Genomic DNA, 22,947 nt, shown 5'->3' on the forward strand with positions numbered 1-22,947 from the left:
TCCAGGGAATGCAACAAGATGGAGATTAATTTGCAGGTCTTACCTAAAATAGCCCAGTCCGTGTATATTTTAAGCATTCCTTCCAGTGTAAGACAGTGATAAATTAGAAATCTTTGCCCCAGAAAGGCTTGTTAGTAAATCTGATACGCAGTTAGCTGACAACTCTGATGCATGGAGTTTTAAACCTGTTCTTCAGCAGCCCTGCCTTCTGCCCACCTCCCACCCCATTGTTAGAAAGTATATCCATCACATTTTACATGGGATAGCTGACTGCTATCTGGATGGTAGCAGCAACATTTTCTGCATTAGCAACTCTCTACAGATAACGTCTCGAGGATTGAGAGGGGGAGATTAAGTCTGGATAAATGTCCCACGATATTCACATTTAATCATTGTACTTGGAGGCTGCCTAATCAGTCAAAGCAACACCTGCCACTGACATATAGGTGTCATAGAGATACATACTAAACTACAGCAGTAAAACTTGTTCCTTTAAATTCACCTCGAGCCTGTAAGTGGCTCCCAGACAGAACTAATTGTGACCTTAGACATGGAAACTGATGGCTGTAATGAAAGAGTCATGTCACTCAGGAATGACAAACAGTAACTTTGGACATATCTACATGACTGGAGGAGTAGAGGAGGAAGAGGGAAGGAGAGGTTGTCTTCTGAGTATCTTGATCTAACAAATAGTAAACATTTGTGACCCTATTAGTTTCTTGGTTTGGGACAGATTAAAGCTGTTAAGCCCATGTACACAATTACACATGCTTTAACAGAACCACCTTAAAGCCTTTTTCTCCCTACATAAATGCCAGTAGGATGAAAGGGGGGGGAAACCAGCAGGGGCAAAGGAGGGGGGCTTTCTTTGGCAAGACTAACATTTCTCTGTTTCTCTGGGTACAGATTTAAAATCCTTGGCAAAAGGCCGGGGGGTGACTGGGGGTAAGAAAGAGGGATACAGGGAGAAAGGGCTGAAGGAGAGACTGAGGTGGATATCTGAAAATTTCTAGGAGAGGCAAGCAGATATATCACTGATGTGCTGTGAGTAGAGTACACCATAACCAGTTCGGCTAAGGTGAGCTGGCATGTGCTTTCACAGTGAAATTCACCTCCTCCATCACACGGAATATTCTCTGGTTGCTGCCCCATCATTTAACAGCATGGCATTCTGCTTAGGACAGAGCAAGCTGTTCTGTACCTTCAGAGACAGTGAGTACGTGTAGCTATGACTTGAATGTTTTCACTGTAGCATATAATAGAAAGCCTCTCCTCCGTAAGCATTAGCAATGCAATTTCATAACTATCTGTTCAGACAGTGCACAGGAGCTTGAAAAACAACTTGAGACACTTTATTCCCTCTGGGAAATGCCATCCTAGAATATGTTCATCTGACAAATATGCGAAAGGCTGTCCCCTATTGGTGAACCATGAAGAATACCACCCTGTTTTTTTATGTACGTGAGCTGTGCTCCTCCCTGCCTAGAGTGGAACAATCCTTACCCTCTCATCAAACCCAACAGCTGAACAGTACAGAGACATCGTGCTGCCTCTTTTTGCCTTGCAATGTGAATTTGATATTATCTGTACCACCTTTGACAACGCACTTGAAATTAATCAGAGGAGAAATGTCTTATTTGATTATCTTTAACCACGAACATTGATCAGTTGCATGCAATTTTAGCTTCAGAGCTGCGTGTCCAAAGTCCTTTCTAAAAAGGGCAAAACGTTACCCAGAGATACATGGGAGCTTGTATTATCTGAGTCTCTGAGAAGACACACTCGGGGGAAATAACTGTACATCTGGGAAATTAAGACTCATTTACTATGAAACTATCTGTGAGAGATGGTCAGTATCAAAGGAAAGATCCTCAAAACAACAATCCTCTGCCCACTGCATGTTTTTCTTTCAGTTGTCTTAGCTCATCTTGCTTTAAGATTCTTGCATTAATTCCTGACAGACTGGAGACCCCTCAACATCTCCAAGGAGGCCATAGCAGGACCCGCTGCTCCCCAGTATTTCAAGTGGAAGCACCTGGCTTCCCTGCCTGTAGTTCAAATCAATAATTAAATAAAATAAAAAACGCCTGAAATGAGACAGTCCTCTGGCCCTTTTTTCAGCCTTCTCTTCTGCCACAGGTGACTTGCTGGCCCTAGGTACAATAATAACTCAGCACCCTTAAGGCAGATCAGACAGAGGATCCATCAAACAGTCTCAGGTAGAGCCAGGTGGGCTGAGGAGGCCTCTACACCTACACAGTGAGTGAATGGTTTACTCTGGGTATAGCCTGCCCCCCTAGATTGGACTTCCTTCACCAGGCACATTGTTAAATTCTCAGCAAAGGACCAATCATTACTGCAGATCATCAGATCCCCATTAATGGTTGGCACACATTTTGTAAATGCCTGGACTGGAGCTTCAGCCGTAGCTGCCTCTAGAAGTTACCTCACTGGCATGCACCTAGGCTGCTCTGCAAACCGAGTTGGCACTGAGCTGCACTACTGTACCGAACCCAAACAGAAGTCCTCATGAGTACTTTGTGGGATGGCAGTGGAAAACTTCACACTGTTGTTGATTGAATCTTAAATAGTGATCATTGTCAATTGCCAATCCTGGCACTTCTCCCCCTCTTTTGGCAGGGGGAAGGTAAATCTCCCAAATTTGTTCCATCCCATGATGCTCAGATAAGCCAGCCCTTTCTACTGACAAAAATAATTCGACTTAGGAAGAAAAAAAAAAAAAAAAAAAAAAAAAAGAAGAAGAAAGGCAAAGAAGAAAGAGTTGTCACAGAATGTAGCAGGATGGTGGGCTGAAGGCCAAAATACGTGTGCTCTAGTCTCTTTTCTAGGGCTCACTGAAATTTTTAATTCCTCAGCTGTACAGGATCTGTGAACCCAAATAGCACACATGTTTAAGCACTTTCCCTTTTCTCCTAAGAGAGACTTAGGAATCCCTTATTTCCCCTGCCTTCACAATGACAGTGCAGTGAGGCCACTCTGCATGTCCTGACAGGTTTTTGTTGCCTGCCACTCAGATTCACCATTCCTTCATAAGGGATAGGTTCCCTGCCTCTCACCCCTAACCTTCCTGCTTTCTAAACACCTGAAGGGCCTTGGATGGCCTTTGCCAGGGGAATAGCTCAAGCTGTTTTTCAATAGCTTTTTTTTTTTTTTGGAATCCAAGGAGGAATCAATATTTCACCAAAGTGACTGGGTGGGTGGTGGGGGGAGCCTGAATACAAAATTCACTTGTTGATTGGGGTTCTGGGGTGGGAGCAAAGGATGAAAGCTTTGCAGGGAGTGTTTTCAAGCTCTTAAGAGCATGTTTTTCCATGAGCTGTTCTTAAGCATAAAACTGTTGTTAATAATAAGAGCACAGTAGGGTAATATAAATGATACAAAAGGCACTCTTTTATTGCAAAGCTGAACGGTTTGTGGTTTAGTAGATTTTTGTGATAGAAGAGACAAAAGAATAAAAGTTTTTCCTTCTCAAAAGCTACCATGCCTGGTAACATCTTTTGCTAATAAAAAGATCTCAGCCTCCACCCCCTCCTGACATATGTTCTTACCCAATTAAAGTCCTCCTGCAGATCTGTAGATCTATTGACAACTCGTTCCATGTCACTAAGCTTGGTTTGCTGCCCTGCTACAGAAATAACAATGCAGCACCTCTTAAATGGTCTTAGTGTTAATAAGTGGCAGAAGAGATGGAGTTTTGCAGGCTGCCAGACTGCTATCTGGGATATTCATTCAATCGTTTACCTTTCGCTTTGCTTTCCCTTCTATCTTTTTCGGTGTCAGCAGCAAGACTAACATACCAGCAGGGAAAGATTCAGTTCTCTTTTGTATGGTAGGAAATCAATGTTATTTTGTCGGTGGTGGATTTTTTTATTTTTTATTTTTTACTGATTTGCATTAGGTAGGTTGGAGGTGACAGGCTCTGAAATGTACAAGTTTGCCATGAAGGTACATAGAGAGATGCTGTTGTCTAACGTGTACGTGGAGAGGACAAGAAACTGGGGGAAAGAGTAACCAGTGTCCCTTAATCAGTCTGCAAAATCGTGATGGAAAGGAGGCAATGTTTTCCTGTACTAGGAGGCAAATTCTAACTCAAAGAGTGAAACCCTCTGAAAATAGGCCTGTAGATAAGCTATGCAAGCAGCACGGATGCCAACCATCATTTCTGCAGCCCACCAGCTGCTGCAGACTCTCTGTAAGTCTGTGTGCTCTGTTGAAAGTGAGGCAGTGTCCCCCCAGCAGCAATTCAGTCACCTGCTCATACAGGTAAGCATGTGCAATCCAAATAAACCTGATTGACCTTCCTTTTTTAGCAGGAGCAATAGGAGGAGAGGGTGTCACAAGTTCAAAGCTTTGAACAGAGGTTCTCCAGGCATATTTTCCTCCAGTGTTCACTTGGTGAAAATATCTGGGATGAAACTGTGAGGTTTTAAGGAGAGGAACATCCATGACTGTAATGCCGACAAGAGGGCTTTGTAGTCATTTCCCATCTCTTTCACAGACTGTGCAAAATGAGTTGGGTGGGTAATTGGCATGGTTTCAGAGAGGCACTGAGGCATGTAACTCTGCTGGATGAATGGCAAGGCCTTACACCACTTCTGGAGGAGCTGTGCAATGTTTTTTTATTCATATATAAAAGAGAAATGGTAACACTTAGGTGGTGGTGTTTGTTTGTCTGTTGTTTGTTTTTGTTTCTGTATTGCTGTTTTGATCTGCATGCCTCTTGTGGAAAGAGCTTTTTCCAAACACATTCAGAGCTCAGCACAAGGAGGCCCTGCCTTTTTGGCACCACAGTAGTTTTAGGCCTGGCACCACTACACGGCCAGAGGAGACAAAGCAGTCTGTAGTCTGCTCTGAGTTACGGGTGTCTACTACAGAACCCCTTCTCTCTGTGCTTGGCAGCTGGACTCAGTCCTGGTCACACATTTGATTTAATGGCCGGGGGTGGCTCATCAGTGGTTCTATAAAAATGCACGCACGAAGGAAATAGTTGTACCTGGGTGTATGGCTCTAGGCCCACTCACTCTGCAGCATGAGAAAATGCTTCGATTCATTGGTACCTTGGTCTTTGTTTCACCTCTGATTAAAAGCAAACCTTTGTCTCCTACACTGGTTACATTTGTTATCATTAGTTCATTGAGTAGTGCATGTACAGCTGGTTTTAGCCTCCATTTAATATGCAGTTTAAATACTGATGTGTGGAGTGCAGCAGGATAAATAAAGACGTACTTGAGCAAACGCACATTTAGCTATTTATTTTTCTACCAGCAGTTTTAGAGTTTTAGAGACTTTTTTTTTTTTTTTTTTTTTTTTTTTTTTTTTTTTTTTTTTTTTTTCCCAGTAAATCTAATCCGTTCAGTCAGCGGTCTCAAGAGTAAAAGCTTCTACCTCAGCTTGGTGTTGATGCTTGGTCGAGTCTTAAAGCTTCATGGTTTTTTGACACTGCACTGAGTCTGAAGCTTTGATGTCTGAGACTGCTGCCTGCACAGAGTAAATCATATTTTAAAGTTTATCACTAGGAAGAGTATGCTGTTTTTCAGAAATACACACATACATTCACACACAGCATCTTTCCACTTCTTTTTTGCTACCTAGAAGTTTCCTCAGGATTAAATGATTCTTCCACTTACTGCTCCCACACAGATGTTGCCATCTTTAATTCAAAGCTCACAGAGTTTATGGGCTTAGGTAGTTTATACTTGTGCTTAGCAGTGCCAATTGAAGTCCTAAAGAGAAATGAAAATGGTTTTCTCACTCTACTGCTGTAGCCACTGTACTTGGTCCATATTGCCATGCAAAATCTGTTTCTGAAACTCATAGCTCTATAGTGAAGGTCTGAGATAGTTCTTGTGCCTCAGCAGATATGGCTCAAGTGCCAGTGCAGGTTCACTCCTCTCTTTACAGTGTCAGGAAATAATAACAAGCTTCTTCCATGTAAACCAGTAGTGCCCCCAGAGATCATTGGTGGCTTCTGGTGCATAGCTACAAACACAACCAGCTTCTGATGGCCTCATGGGTGGCACAATCCCTGAGAAGCTCCTTTGGCTATGTACTCTCTGTTGCCTTCTGACTGGGCCTAGGGAAATGCATGAGCCACCTCAGTGAACCGTAGGTTGGCAACAGTCATGAAAATCCATGTCTGCCTTTCACAGGCCAATGGAGCACATCAGGGCATGGGATTAGCAGTATTAGCAGGGTCAGGATCTGAATTGTAGCTGTTCAGAGCTTTCCCAAGTGTACAGATGACTGCTGGCAGAAGAAAGCCATGTCTCCATGAGTGAAGCAGCCACTCTTCTGTTACAATCTTTTTCTTTTTTTTTCACAAATGCACCTTATATGAGAAGCATATAGTATAGCATGAACATACATGTATGTCTTTGTGTCAGAGGTAAACTTTTTAAGAAGCTAGCAGCACTTGTGATTGCCTTTGAATATCTTTTGTTTCCCATCCACGCAAGTGAGAGCACAGCAGAGCACAAAGAGATTGTACAAAAAACTAGTGCTGATTTTTTTCAGACAAAATTGTAAACCAAAGAGCAGCATCCTGCACAGTTCAGCACATCCGGCACTGAGGGCTAAATATGTTGTTATGTAGTTTGTTGTCTTTTGCAGAAACACTGGAGAGAAGGTGTCACCAGGGAAAGAGAATATGAAGGAAGAGGGAGTTTCTGGAGAGGGTGCAGTCGAGGCACAACTGTGCCATGCCCGAGTGTCCCTAGAAATGGGAGGCTGTGATGCTGAAGCACACAGCAGAACCGAGAGCAGAACTTTGTTCCCAGCACAAGTAAAACATCTTAGTGTAATAAAAAGTTCAATCTAATCCAACATCACCTGCAGTTATGAAGGATAATGCACAAAATCTGCTGTTCCAGGTGTTAATTGCAGCGTGGCATTTCAGACATACCTAAGAAATGTAATGCCTGTCAGTGGGAGTTATGCTCCTAAATCCCATAAGCACTTTAAAAACTCCTCACTGCTCCCCTCCGCTGTTACAGTTACTAATGCTAATGCCTCCTGAGCTCTTCTGCACCTACTGAGGAATATCTGGGAGTTCTCGGGGCAAGAAACAAAACAGAGGGCTTTTCTTCTTCTTTTAGCACAGCTCTTTCTTTATCAGAATACTTTAAAGTGCTGGGGTACTCTCTTCAGCACCTACCGTCTGCAGTTGTTACCTAGAGGAAAAAATACAAGTGTTCAAGCCTCTTCTCTCTTTGGAGTAGCTGCACAGAGCTGAGATGAGGAGTATATTGAAATACATTGGTAGCATATAAAAGCTCCTCTACCTACTCTATCATCTCAGCATTTTTCCTCCAGCTTCTATTTATCTTCTATGTACAGATTCCCTGAATGAAGAAAATTTGTCAAGAATTCATGTTTCAGGCTGTGGGGCCAGAAAGTAGCTGGGGACAAAGAAAGAAAGAAAGAAAGAAAGGGCAGGTAAAAATGTAATTAATTGTCTGTACACTCCTTTCTCTCAGCCAGCTATATAACTCTTTCCTATGGACGTGTAAATGCCTTGGTAGAAAGGTCAAGATTTTAGCACACTGGGCATGATTCAGACAATCTTTGCTCAATTCCTGCTATTGACTCTTTGTATGACCTGTGGTAGGTCCCTCATTTCTCTCTGTCTTAGATCTCTATCTATCTGTAAAATAAGGATAACTGTATTTCTAGTCTGTTTGGACTGTCAGCTCTTTAAGCCTCGTTGTTAGTTGTCGATGCTAATATCATCTGCAGCTATCAAAGCATAATGACGGGATTGCAAATATTTAAAAACGTACCTTAGCTTCAAAATCTGAAATTAGCTGAAATGTAACAGTTTATCTGATCTCAGCTTTACTTACTGTTGACAATTTATATTCTGTGTTTCAGTTAAAATCCATACTCTTAAGTAGTAAACCCTTCTGTAAAGACCGGGATGTTAGTGATAGTCTTCAGCCATCTTCAGGCCACTGAGGCCAGTGAGATACTTCCTAGGCAACAGGTTCACTTATAATGGCAGCTGTGAGCTGTAGGCACTCTTTAGAAATGTCGTGCTGGCCAGTGTTTACAACAAGGCACTGGACCGAAGAGATCACAGGCTGATCTGGCATTGAATTCCCTCTTGTCCTCAAAGGTACTATGAGAAAGTGTGACAGAAAGTGGTGTGCTATTTAAAATCACAGCAGCAACAGCCACAAAAGGTTTCAATGCCCCCCAAACTAGGTTCTTAATATCGATGGGATATTGATATCTTAACATTCTGTCAAGGTTACTTCATTAGCACCCCTGCTACGACGGATAGGGGCACCTGAGGAGATGTGGGTTTCAGCAGCAAAGGAGCTGGTCTAAGATGCATTCCCCCCAGCCAGCTCCCACCTACTGCCATGCAGTTCATCACCCCTCAGCTGTGTTGATACAACTGTTTATTATTAACAGCTATTTTCAGGCCATTCCTTTCAGGAATCCAGGTTACGGTTCAGCTCCACAAACACCCGTGATGACACAAGCGAGTCACATCGGGCAGGGTCAGGAGGGGAGGCGCAGGGCAAGCAGCTGCGGAGCGGGGACTTGTGAGGCTGGGTGTGCTGCTGAACCAGGACACGGAGCAATGACCCAGGTCTCACCGCATGCAGCCTGGTGTCGTCTTCTTAGCCACATGTGCATGAGTGTATGTGCTTCACTGCAAAGCAGAGTGCAGAACAAATTCCTAAGGCAATCCATGGTATAGTGTTCCTGGGGAGTACATCTGTGCTATCAAATTCAACTGTTCATCTTATGGTGTCCAGGAGTTGGAGGCACTGTTGGAAAACACAAGACGTCTGGACACATATAACACACTACAGCGGAGGAAGGAGTTGTACTCAGACCTGAGAAATCATAAACAGGGGAGTCAAATAGAAAGAGTACAGATTATTATATCAGCATATCAGCTAACTTTTCTTAAAAGTTTTTTTTCCTCTCATCTTATTTTTATATATATATATATATATATATTTGGCAAATGAATGGATATGATGGCACAATTCCCAGCTTGCAAGGCACGTAACCAGTAATTTTAACAGTGATCTTAATAAACATTGTTGAACCTTGTTAGGACCAAGTTAGCAAAACTGACTTCAATTTGCATACTTGTGCTGAAGCTTATGCTAGGAAGGATCACACATTTATCGTCTCCAGATGGTAGATGTTTTGATAGATGAAGACCCATCTTTTTGGGTCAGTTAGTTCTGTATTCATAGGTAAATTGGTTGTGATTTGGGGCTGACTTGACTCTGAATGAATGGCTGAATGATGGAACCTCAGTTTCCACTCAGGACAAGAAGGTGACGACTGAGAGCTATTGAGGCTGCATCTATTGATCAACAGATTGGCCAATGTCAGCAAGCACTTTTTTAATCAGAAAAAAGCCATACCTGGGGATACATGCTATGAAAATTACTGGCAGAGAGAGGAAGCAATTTCACAAGGAGAATATTGCTAAATTTAATCTTCCCAACAGAAATTGTAGAGATAAGCCCATTAGCAACCTTCTGTTTCTGCTTCCATTTGCATTATTTTTCTATTCCTTAGTTGCAAAGTTTAAGAAAACATTTCATCTCTTACAAATTATATAGTTTTATGACTGTTTGTCTATTTACTTCCATTAGTGAGGCTAGAAAGAATTTTCTGTCAGTTGTCATATCATTAAGGCTAGATTTCTAGGCCTGATTTGACTATTGTGAATAGCATCACTTCCAGATTCCGTTTGAAAATGATTAAATCCATGTCTTTCTTGTGGTGAAAAATTGGTGATCTTTCTGACAAACGATGTTCATAACTCCCAGTTGCATTCTTACAGGTGGAAGCTACAGCCTTAAAATGACAGAATCAAAGCCCAAGAGAAGGAAAAGGGAGAGGTATGAAAGAAGAGAGCAGAACAAGCCTGGATTCTCAGAAGTGGCTAATGATACCAGGAGCCTAGGAGAAGATCTGGCTTTCAACTAGCTTTGAATGTCTATTCTCTGAAGATTAGAAGCATTTAAGATGGCTAAAACCTGAGCCAAAATCATCTGCTCTCTGGAATTTGCTCACTGATTCTTCTCTCTTTGGACTGATGACTTATTTGTCCCACAGGTCCTTTATCAATGCATTTCCATAACATGCCTGTACTCCTTTCATCTCGCCTCATTTCCTGAGAGAGCTAAACTATTTGGAATTCTTTTCTTTTTCCAAATTGAGAGTTCAAAGGATGGATTTTTAATTAACTATTCCTGATGAGTGGTTTCATTAAATGAACAGAAGGGAAATTGTTCTAATAACCTTCTGTGTTGCAGAGTGGGATAGTAAATTCATGACCTATGAACAAAAGGGCAGACTCCCACTATATCGAGAACTTCCCAGAAATGTAATATGTTGTTTTCTGTGAATGATGCGGATAATTTGGGCATGCTGCCACACCTCTCCTTTACTGAAATCAAGATGAGGTCCACTAGAAAAGACTGTATCCTCTCTTGCTTACAGTGGGGATTGCCCCAGTCTGGTCACAATGGTCATTCGAATGAGGGCAATTTCTCCATGAAGATCATAGACATACAGACAAAGTATTGGTGCATCTCAAGAATCTGGGAGTCACTAAGAAAATATTTGTACAACAAAGTGTAGTATTTGCATTAGTTATGACTGTTTTGGGTTACCATATATGTTAGTTACAGACCATCCGGTACAGTCCCCACCAAGCTATCTCATGTATTCCTACCCTACACAGATCTGAACTGCACAGATAAACACAGAAGGACTTCTTGAAGTTGTAATGGCATCGACAAGGTCTTGACAAAATATATGTGAGTACACGAAGATTTTCAAATGATGATTAAGACAGAGTCATATTTTATCTACTGTACTTAAAAGGTAAGACTAGCCTAAAAAAGTCTGTGCTGTAAAAAGCTTGGAAGAAAGTACAGTACCTATTCACTGCGTTCACTGGGTTGTGCTCCAGAATGCCTGCACGCTTCTCTGAGAGTCAAACAATGAAGTTCAACAAGGCCAAGTGCAAGATCTTGCATATGGGCTGGGGCAATCCCAAGCACAAACACAGGTTGGGCAAAGAATGGATTGAGATCAGCACTAAGGAGAAGGACCTGGGGGTGTTGGTTGATGAGAAGCTCAACACAAAACAGCAGTGTGCACTTGCAGTGCAGAAAGCCAGCCGTACCCTGGGCTGCACCAAAAGCAGTGTGGCCAGCAGGGCAAGGGAGGGGATTGTCCCCTTCTGCTCTGCTCTCATGGGACCCCATCTGGAGCTCTGTGTTCAGCTCTGTGGCCCCCATCACAAGAAAGATATGGACATATTACAGCAAGTCCAGAGGAGGGCCACAAGGCCTCAGAGGGCTGTAGCACCTCTCCCATGCAGACAGGCTGAGGGAGTTGGGGTTGTTCAGCCTGGAGAAGAGAAGGCTTTGGGGAAGACTTACAGTGGCCTGCCAGTACCTTGAGGGGGCCTGCAGGAAAGCTGGGCAGGGACTCTTTGTCAGGGGGTGTAGTAATTTCTGCCCCAGTGAGAACTTGGGGTACATTGAGGTGGTTTTCTGCATAACCCTGAGGTGTGCTAGCACTTCATGTTAGAGACAGGAGCCTTTCTGCTCCACCCAGGGAGACTCCGAGCCTGCAAATGTGTCTGACAAGCCCTAGAGTTCAGAATGAAGGCATTGACTGAATTCAGTCATCTTCAGGATTAGGCAGTGCAGGGAGAAGATGTTCATCACTTTCTGATGGACTGGCTCTAACTTCAATCTAATCCCTATTTAGACTGTTTGTGCACTTATTTCCTCATCCATAAAATTGATTTAACAGCATTTTCCTGCCTCTCAAGACAGATGGATAAGCATACAAAGGTAGAGTTGTGCCTTAACACTAATGAGATTGTATGAATATTGTAAGTACCATTTAGATTTAAAAGCTATGAATCCTTTTCATTATTTTGCTGAAAATAACTGAATCACTAAGATCACTTTTGAGGGGGTATCCTGGAAGAAATCTTTATATTCTGTGGAGGAAATGGTGGTGTTAGAACCCATCAAATGTAAAGGTTACGTGCATAAATATACATGGGGCAGTCCAGTGCTTTCACCTTTGGGAACCCATTTGTTTTACTCTATTTTATTTTTATCCACAGCAAAAATTGAGTAGGGGCAACTGTACCAGGGAGAGAGATGGTATCTCAGCTCACTGTCTTTGCGCCCTGAACCCTGAATCTGATGGAACAAGCTTTTTAGTCCTTCCTTTCTAAGAGAAACAGGGTTCCAATGAGAGAATAAAAAATTCCCTGTTTCATACATAAGTTACTTATTCCAAATACAACAATTATTATGATGTGTACTTACATACTTTGACTAAGGGCTCTATAAACTGTTATTGTGAAATACATACTCTTGAGCAGAATATTGTTATTGTACAGAAGAAGGCACAAACACAAATTTGAACGGCATATATAAGAGCAGGCTGTACCTGCTAGCCTAGAAGTGCTGAGCAGCTATTCCTCTCATGCCTGCTTTGCCTTTTGCCCCTTTTTCATGTGCATATCCCTTCCTACACTTGTGCCCATTACTGATGCAATAAAATGTTAATTTGTGGTAGGAGCAGGAAATGTTAACTCTAAGCAAGAAAGGAAAATCATGATATAAAATGACTTGAACTTTAAATTGCTACTTGGGGCTTCAGTCCAATGGACTTTATTGCTTATAATTTGAAATAGAACAAAAACTCTTTTTTTCTTGGTTTTCTTTCCCAGGTGTTTGAAGCATAATCTTTTGAAGCATCCTCTGCTGTCTATTACAAAATCAGCCGCAGAGCAGAAACATGTAAGAAAGATGTATGAGGCAAAATGAATAGAGATTGTCATTCTTTCTGGTTTGTCACTTCCTATGGGCTTTCAGAGATTCCCTCGCAGCCATACTGATCGCATGTGATTATAGTGTGTATATTTATGACTGTATGCTTAGTACCAATTTCCAGGCTGAAGACTATGGTTTTGTTGTGTATTATTTATAAAGTTCCTGCTAAGCCTAATGCTTGCTTCATGAGAAATCGCTGGTGAATATTTGAACTGAACATGTCTCATTCCCTTTAACAGCCCACTGTATCAGCTTACTCCCCAAAATAACGCTGAGCCATGACCACTTCACACCAAGGTAAATTTTAACTCTTCCATTACTTTAACAGAAGCTCGACCTTCCTTGTTGACTAACACCTTCCTAACCCACTGTACTGAGTATGCCACCTGCTAAGAGGGTCAGGGTTTCTTGCACAGAGCTGAAAGTTATTTCTTCACTGGCATTTTGCTCTGGAACCTTTGGACTATTCTGTTTTCCAAGTCAGCAATTGGATCATATTTATTTAGGTCTGGCTGTTCAAACATATTGATTTGTAGCCTGTTATTGTTTTCTGTCTTGTATTTATGTTGCTCTAATGGACTGAAAGTGTTTCAAAACTGAAGGAGATTAAAATAAAGAGCTTTTTCTCTGAACAAGCATAGGGAATATCATCTACTTGAAATCTATTTTAAAAAGTGAATTTACAACATATATACTGTTATTTTAAACTTACAGATAGTCTACCATCCACTAGTTGAGTACAAGCCAACAAAAAGAATAGACAGAAGCTGGCTTACAGAGAGGAAACAGTGGGTTTGGCAATACAAACACTCATCAAAAGTGAGGAATGAGTTTTTAAACAAGCTCTGACTTCGCCTTAGCATCACTTGCTTGGTCAAGCAATCTAACCCCTAGCTAGACGTGACCATATGGCCAGTGACTACTTTCTGTTAAAGGACTATCATATTTATGATCTCCTTTTACATACAGATGAAAAGCAGTCCTGTCATCTGTCCACTGGCTCAGAGAGGTGTTTGTGCTACTTCTTTCAAAGGCATGTGTGCCTAGACCTCCCTCACCATTAATACATTGAGTTTCCAAGCCCAATTTTAGTGTTTTGAACCCCCTACTCATCCTCTGCCAATCCTGAGAAATGAATTGAGCCTGCATTTTCCCTAGATAGTAGGGGCTAGGCATATTCAGAGCATGGCTACACAAACATGACTTTAGTCATGCACTTCACCTACTGAGCAAGGAACACACTCTGTTGTGGTAGCAGCACCAGTTGCACTTACTGAGAAGTTTTACTGCCCTTAATGAACGAAGGAAAGGTGCTGATGATCCAATCACCCCCTCATTCTTTAGATGGTTTAATCTTTATACAACAAATTTGATTATAGGAATTACCATATGTTTAAATTAACTGAATGTCCCTCTATGCGTGGCTGGGCTTTCCTGGTAATCCTATACAGTGCGTGTATCTAAGGCACTGTTCAGTTTCTCCTTGCAAATCCCCACAAAGCAATTACTGGCCTTTCTACATATTAAGAAATTGTCAATTTCAGGTGCAATTAAAGTAAAATTGCTTTCAGTAGATACTTGGCTATGATGACTTTTGCTGGTCATAATTCTCCCCACACTTTGTTGTTTCTTCAAATAAAAATTATATTTCTCTTGTGCCCTGGAATCTCAAGCTCATTTTTGACCCAAAGTATCCTCAGAGAGTTATAAAACTTAGATGATATAACTGCACATTACCTAGTAATGAACATTGTGAGAATCAAGCCAGGAAGATGAAGACAAGAGATGTGAATTAATGTTTTAATAATCTCCCTTAGATTAGTACAAGTCACACAGGCAGGGATCCCAGTCGCTGCCGGTGAGTGATACAGCTCCTCCAGTAAGGAAGGATAGTGCTTTATAACTCTCCAAGGACATGGTACTCTAACGTCTGCAAGGACAGATGGTCACTCAGCTACCCATAAAGTTATGACCTTGTCCCAGCAGTGTGGTGCAACAGAGTACTTTGGACTGAACTGCTATTTACGGTGCCACAGCTTTTGCTGAAGACATTAGAAGCTGGTTAGTTTATTTTTTACGTCTATTCAACCCTGTGCTATTCTAGACATTCTTTTCTACTGAGCCAGGGCATTTGCCATTTTGATAATGGAAAGCAAAGACTATAGCATTGTTCAGCTTCTGATAGATGAACTCTAGATTTGAATTGAAATGCAACTGTGAATCATGCCTCTTGATTCTAGGGTGGTATGACAGAATACTTGTAGAAAAATCTGAGTGCACCATGCTGGTATTATCTGTCTCCAGTGCAGAAGTCAGCCAGTGTGAGACATTTTGCACAGCCACATAATGCTAACCTTCCCACATGCACATGTGCACTTAGCTGAGATCAGCTGTGACTGCTCCATGGCTGAACTAACAAGAATAGTGTCTCATTCTTCCATCTGAGAATACAAAGAATCTTCAAAGTCAGTGCAAAGACTGTGCTGACATCTCAAACTGGCAACTTTGAATGCTACTGAAAGATATATTAGAGAAATGGGTTTACCCACCAGAGACCAAAAGGCTGTCCTCTGGCACTGTGCAAGCTGTAGGACTTTCCTGCATTCTTCTTTGAACACAGCTTTTCTCTGGGAAAAACACCTTGTCTGGATTTAAAGATTATGTTCAGTGGCGTAGAACACAGTACAAATCTTTTTTTTACTTGTCCCTATGTTTACTTCCCTTCTCTGCTAAAACTGTGACACTTTTCTATTCTGAATTGGTCTCGATTTAATGCCTATCCATCCAGCCTTGTTAAAGCTTTGTTTATCAGATGGAGAACTTTCTATTTTTTAATTTATCTTCCTTGTTCAGTACTTACAACCAGTGTTCAAGACAATACATGGAATTTTGGGGGTGAGATTGCACTGTTAGACATTGCCTGTTAGTCATGCTTTTCACGGAATCTTAGAATCATGCTTATGGCTCTTCTCAGAACCATCCCCAATTTTTAAGCACCGCTTTGACGAGATTTATTGAAAATGGGCAGTACTGCTCTGGAGATCTTTCAAAAAAGGGCAGACAACTTCCATTCCATACATGGGGGAACCAGTATAGCAACAAACTCTGAAAGAATTTATCTTACTTTTTATAAGGACTCAATTACTGTGAGATGAGAGGAATATCACTGAAATAGCGCTCAGTGAAGCTCGTGTGTTTCTGTTGACTTTATTCCTCCATTTGGGTGGTCCAGGAAATTAGGCATCAGTGCAAAAGGCAGTACATCTGTAGTGGCTTTATCAGATATACCCGTCTTCTCAACAAATTTCCCTGATGTCAGTAAACCAGGAAATTGGGAGTGGGGGGCAGTTAGCTGAGAAACTGTTATCTCTGCAACATCGTTTGTTTTCTTTAGTACACCCTTCTGATATATTCAGTGTTCAGCGCTACCTTCCAGTTAGTCAGCCACTGATAGCCCAGCTCCTGGTTGACGAGTGTTTAAAAAAGTCAGCTAACCAATAAAAACCTCATCCAAGCTCCAAATGAGCATCTGGCATTGGTTGTTTAGATGTGCCTCTGAGTAATGACAAGCTACAGGAAAGCCAAGCCGGTATTCAGACATTACTTTTTGGCAATGGGACTTGCTGTGTTATTTCTCTTCTGTATTAGCTGAAAAGGTCTGGCTTTTGCTTTTTAACCTTGTTGTTTCAATGCCAGAGCGGTAGACTTATAACACAAGTAAAAACAATAGCTCTTAAAAGATGTGATATTTTCTTTCATCTCTTCTTTAGTAAGCAGCCTTGGTAGTGCCATTTCATATAAAGAACTACAAAAGTCACAAGGTTCAGAAATAGAATAATTCCAGAAATGACAAAAAAAAAAAAAAAAAAGACCTGCTTTGTCTTTTTATTGACTATAAATGCAGTGAAAAAAGCCATTCCACATCCTCAGCCATAACTAGTTAATTATTTTCTGTTGTTTTTTTGTAGATGTTTTTGACCAACATTAAGCAAAATGTACATTGTGGAACAAACCATCCATACAGGATATGCCATAATTACTGTTTAGCAATTTCACACTAGCAAAAATTTATTAAAACTTCACGACTCATTAATAGTAAGTGATCATAATCACTTAATAGAAAAGGAAACTGAGCTAATGATAGAAGTGCTGATTAATGTTTTTGACCTTAAGACATGAAGTCAAGTGAAATTAATGTCACTGGGTGTTAAAAGTTGTTTTCAAGTATACATGGTCTGTAATCACACAAGAAACCCCCTGACTACACAATTTTTATGTTCCTCAGCAGAAAAATATTCTATATTGAGTGGCATTTTTAATATTCTCACTGCTACATTTCAAGTAAGCACAAGATTGTCACATTTATTATCAAAACTAGTAAAAGATATGTAATCTAAATATGTACGCTCTCTTCAGAAGGAAATCTCACAGCAGTACTTAATGTGCTAGCAACAAGGACCATTACATGCAGCTATTTATCTCTTTTTTGGTATACAGATTTCCTTTTATGAGATCAGGCTAAAATATTATTCAAGAGTCCAAGACAGTACAGCCAGCTCCCTAATCAGATGTCAGATATTTGGGCATCACCAAACCTGACAGGACAACTGCTTCTGTGGTCAGCTGCGTGCCTGGAAAGCATCTTCCTCAGCCTAACATCTGGCTGCTTCTGGTGCCCACGGGGGCTGTAGCAAGTGGTGGCATTTGAGGAGCCTTGTAAGCAACAAGGTTGGTCAGATCCACGTGGCAGTATGACATCTGTGCAGACATCAAAGTCACGATGTCTGAGGCAACACGTGTACCAAGCTGTAAGTGAAGCCTCCTGCTTCAGGAACAAACATTTATTTACATGTGCTTCATTCTTTTTGTGATATCAGATGCTTCTTTAAACCAGAGTCACCATGCTAAGGCAATTATTCTACAGTGCCATGTACTAAATTTAAGGAGGAAAAAGGTTCTGTAGCCTCTCACAAATTGGTCTAATCCCATCCCACTGCTGAGGTTGAAGGGAGATACTTTAGCCCTGTGTCAAGAAGACAAACATTTTCTAAATGCTAACCCAAGTTGATAGCACTCCAAAACTATATTTTAATAATATTCCTTAGATTATTGCAGGTATGATTCCCATGATGGGAAGAGCAGGAAATAAAGTTTCTCACAAGTTCAAGCAGATTCCTGGCTGAGCGTTAGAGGGCTTTAAGTTCATTTAACATAAATCAAAGTCACCTAGGGAAGGACAATGCCTTTCTAATAATGTCACTCAATACTTAGCCTACCTACACTTGTATTAATAACAAAGCCCTCGGGTAGTGAGCTATGTACAGCCATTGATCTGCTGAAAGCTCAGCACTATGGTATTGACAAATATTGTTTTGCAGACAAATACAAGCTAAACTGTATTTTTAGCCACTGGAATCTGACCTCTGACAAACAGGCAAATATCACTGGTCAGCCAGGTTAATACTGCATTTAAAGCCTTTCCAGTTCAGAAGGAAGCTAGCAGTTATTTGGTGAATGTAGCTTTATTTTTATGCTTGTGTATCTGTGTGTGTGGGGGGGTTCTTTGTGACACACTTAGCCAACTGCCGCTCTTTAAGATGTTTTCATTAATGTCTCCTTTGAAATCAGGAGGTATGTGGCACTCTTGCAAACCCAGAGGTAAATACCATCTGTTTAGCTAACCTCACTGACAGTGTTTGTGGGATATTGTCCTACGTTTCTGAACATATATACAATAGTAATTCAGAAGCCTGAATGCCAGGTCCTTCCAAAACAATTGACTACCAGTCTTTATTTTGTAATGCCACAAAAAACTGTTTTCTGTGGTTTTGTGTGTGTGTTATGTGTTTTTTGTTAACTACTCTGTGAATTATGCTTCCTACCTCAGAGCAACATATTCACTAGCATCACCTTTGAAAAACCAAGTAAGAAAACAACAAGAAGAAAAATAAAACCTTCTGCAGAATTACACTGAAGCAATGTTTCCCGGTTCCTATTTTGGCTTGTTCCTGGCTGTTGCTGTGCAGCTTTATATAATTAATACAGTTTAAAAATTTGGTGATGCAGAATCAGGGGGTGTAATCTGTATTCAAGTCCAAAAAAGACATGCATATCACCAAAATAATTGGGTTTTATTGTTACCAAAAATTGTTTCGGGAAATGATACTCCTGTCTCTGAATGTAAAACAGAATCCAGCATGAGACAGACAATAACCCAGACGGGTTTTGCTGCCAACACACAGAATCTGCACAAGTGTAAGGGCTGGCCGATTGCTTAGGTAGAGTGGTTTGGAGAGCGGCAGGAGCACGCTTGGAAAGTGATGGCTCAAGGATAAATGGTTAGGACCACCTTTTAAAATACATGTCCTAGCCAGCTGAGACCATCCACATGTTTAATGGTACACTGGAACTGCACCTCTAGGAAAGCTAATGGCAAGCTGGCCAGTTTCCTCTCTCTTTGTGTCTATCACACACTCACTTTGATGATGTCAACCTGCTTTATTCAGCTGCTTACCAAGGGGGTCATTCAAAACGCTCTGTGTAACTCAGCCTGTTTAACTGAACTGATTCTATAAATGCCAGTAAAAGCAGATAATGCTACTTACCTGGCCATCACTAGACAACAGCGTGACGTTACAAACATCCCTACCAAAAATCAGCCAAACTTCTGCATGTGATGGGCACTGCTTGTTTAACACCTATCATCCAGGCCAGTGGGGAGGGAATGCCAATTTTATCATGAGGACACTGGTCCTCTCTGTCACACCTGATGCTAGGAGCCATCGTTATTTAATGACAGCGTAATATACACACATGGAAGAAGGGCAGTGTGGCACACTGCCTTCTATTTGTGCACCGTCTAGGCAGGCCCGTGGCACTAACTTACCTAAACCCACAGGGAAATTACCAGAGGGAGGCTGTGTGTGAATAGTAATAATTAAAACAAAAATAAATCAGCCAACCAAAACCTAGAAATAAAACCCACAGACCACTCACACAAAGGAACCCATCTGGTCATGTACCAGATGCTGCTTGGTGGTATTGAATCCAGCTGGGGTCAGCAGTCCCCGGGGAGGCTGCTGCTCAGCGAGCACATCTCGGAGCTGTACCTCCCAGAGGGAGACCTCACTTCTGTCCCTCCCTCCTTGTTCTCTTCCTTCACAGAATGACAGCACAGAGTAAGAGGGAAAGCAGGGGGAGCCTAATGCCACAACCATCCGAGCTGCAAGCAGTGCCAGGACAGCTAACATCTCCCCCGCTTGCTTCACCCCATGCAGCTTCACCCCATCCACAGCTGCCCAAACATGATGGTGAACATGGACAGCAATCTGCTGTGCGAGCTAGGAAAGCATTTTCAGCCTTTGAGACTTGCCTCCCCTCCCAGCACACTCTACATTCCCTAAAATATCCCCCTCCCAGACTCTTTTGTCTTTGAAGCCCTTGCAGCCCTTTTGCTCCCATGTGTGACAACAGGAGCCAGCCCTTAGCTTCTGGCCTGACAGGGTGGAAGGGCTGGGCGGGCGTGGAGGCGTGCTTGCGTGCCAGAGAGCGAGCAAGTATGAATAGGGCCAGCTGGCCACTCTCGTGCCCCATCATTTCCATCTGATATTCCCTGCTCATTGTCATTTTGCAGGCCACATTCACTAGCACAAAAAGACTAGGGAGCAAGCAAATGCACAGATACTTAAAGGGAAAAGCTTTATTTCTTATTTTCTTAGATCATAGTGGACTGTAAAACAACAGGGAACAATGAGCTCAACCTTTAATAAGCTTGTTTTCTTTCCTTTTTTTTTTTTTTTTTTTTTTTTTTGCCAGTCAAGCTTCCTTTCTTTTGTTTAATTCAAAACAGAACAAACAACCAGGAAATTTTTCTCACAAAAACATGCTTTTTTAATAAAAAAGAGAATAATGTTTATTGAGAGGGATTGTTTTCTGGATATGTACAATAGTAATGCAGGAGAATTATGCTAACAGAAAATGCCAAACATCATGACTTGACTTCTGAAGTATGAACGGTCCAAAAAGCAATGTCCTTAGAGCAACGTCTAAGTCAACAGGAACAAGTGAACAGTGTTATTATTTTTATTTTTTTTACAACAAATTACCAGCCATTATGACTGAAGACCTGACACATAATAACCTGCAGTGAGATGTACAGAAATCCATAAGACAACATAGAATTTACACAAGAAGGTAACTATTTGTGTAATAATTTCCTCCAGAAAATGGAAGCATGTTCTAGGCAGATAATTTGGGAAAAAAAATACAGAAAAAGAAAAAAAAAAGGAAAAAAAGAAACAAACAAAAAATGCTAACATTGGATATCCTCAGTTCACAGTGAATGCCAGTCTTCCTGGGTCCAAACGCTACCAGTTTCCCCTACCTGCATCCTTTCTGCCTACCCACAATTAATCCCTTTATTACCCAAAATTACTTATACCCGAACCTTCCTGTGCTATTTCCTCTTCGCTGCAGCTCTTGTCTACATGCACTTTACACAAAAGAAATACAAACTTAGACATATCCTCAAGTGAAAGAAACATACACCTTCCCGGCATGAACAGCATTAATCACAGCTAATCATTTCAGCACTAAGTAATGCCACACAAAACATCATACAAACCCTGTTAATCAAACTCAGTAGCAATAACTCTGGGGGAGGGGAGAAGATGGAGATTAATAATTGCCACCGGTTAAATCTCCTGTGTTGCAGTGCTTTGAAGTGATTTCTTCCACTGCCTAACTTCACGACTTATTTATATTTTCTTACCCAGAAACAGTGAAAGGTATCGGTAAGTGTTAAGAGGTTGGTTTTATCCCTCACTTCTGCTGTGACCTTCCCAGGGAGGACGCAATGTAAAATTCAAGACCATATTTTCCTTCAATTGTTACTCCTATTTTCTTGATAAACTCAGCTCAGCCTGGGTTGTGCACTCCCAACTGCCAGACGCAATCCACTGTGGGGCTCTGTTCCACCTCTATCAATCTTTACAAACAGCCTTCTCAAATCAACTTCACCCAAGGGTTAACGTGCCTGTCCCAACCCAAAGCATGCAGTCATTAACAGTGACCCTGCTTGAGGTGTGGGAAGGCGATGCTGTGCTCCCATCAGCTGTGTTTTCGATAGCATACTCCTGTGAGAATCACCTCAGCTCTTAAAAGGGGAATAGTTTCCATGGGCCAAATCACAATGTCAACAAAAACACAAACTATGATTTGTCTACCTGCCTTCTACCCACCAGGACATATATTTCTATTTCTCAGCAGCGTGTTCCCTGCAGTATCTCCTAAAATGAACAGTGGCTCCAGTAATTTCTGCATCTTCAGGCTTTCTCCTGTTTTTGACAAATGTTACCTTATTTCATATATATCCTTTTCCATAAGCATTATTGGGAGAGGACCATGATGTTTAATTTTATTTTGAAAATTATGCCATAGTTTCAGCAGATTTGCTGGCTTCTGTGCTGGAAGGAGTTTATGTCTCCCTGAGGTCCAGTAAATCTATGAGGTTCAGCTTTTGTACCTTTTAAACTTCCTACCTAAAGACAAATGCAGTGGTCAAAATCAACTTCTTACTCTGTGTGGACCAGCTAAAGAGCTGGAGCTAATGAATGGATTTAGAAGAGGAAGCGGGGCTGGGGATGTATTTCACACATCAATACATCAATATAAGGTATAATATTTTTGCACTTAGAACTGCATGTCCTCTCCTACTGTCAAAGGAGTGTCCAGCAGAAGGAGCCATGAGGAACTCTGCATCTTGGTGCCAACACTAGTGAACTGCTTGACATGAGCCAGCCGACATGGGGAGCAGCACACTGCCACGACACCATGTAACACGACGTATGTTTGTTTACTCATACCATCAATTCTTGGAATGAGTGGCTTGAGGAAGCCTGAAAACAAGCATGGCCTCATTTACTGGAAGGCAATTCCCCCAAACTGCTGTTCAGTTTCATAAGCACTGAAGGTGCTGAACAAGGGCTAGTTGATGCTTTGTAGGATAGAAGTCCACAAGGAACAAAGCCAACTGTAGTATTTTAACAGGAGAAATTTGACGAAAATTGCTTTACATATA

The sequence above is a fragment of the Aythya fuligula genome, chromosome 7 (genome assembly GCF_009819795.1).
Source record: "Aythya fuligula isolate bAytFul2 chromosome 7, bAytFul2.pri, whole genome shotgun sequence".
In the NCBI taxonomy this organism is placed as follows: Eukaryota; Metazoa; Chordata; class Aves; order Anseriformes; family Anatidae; genus Aythya; species Aythya fuligula.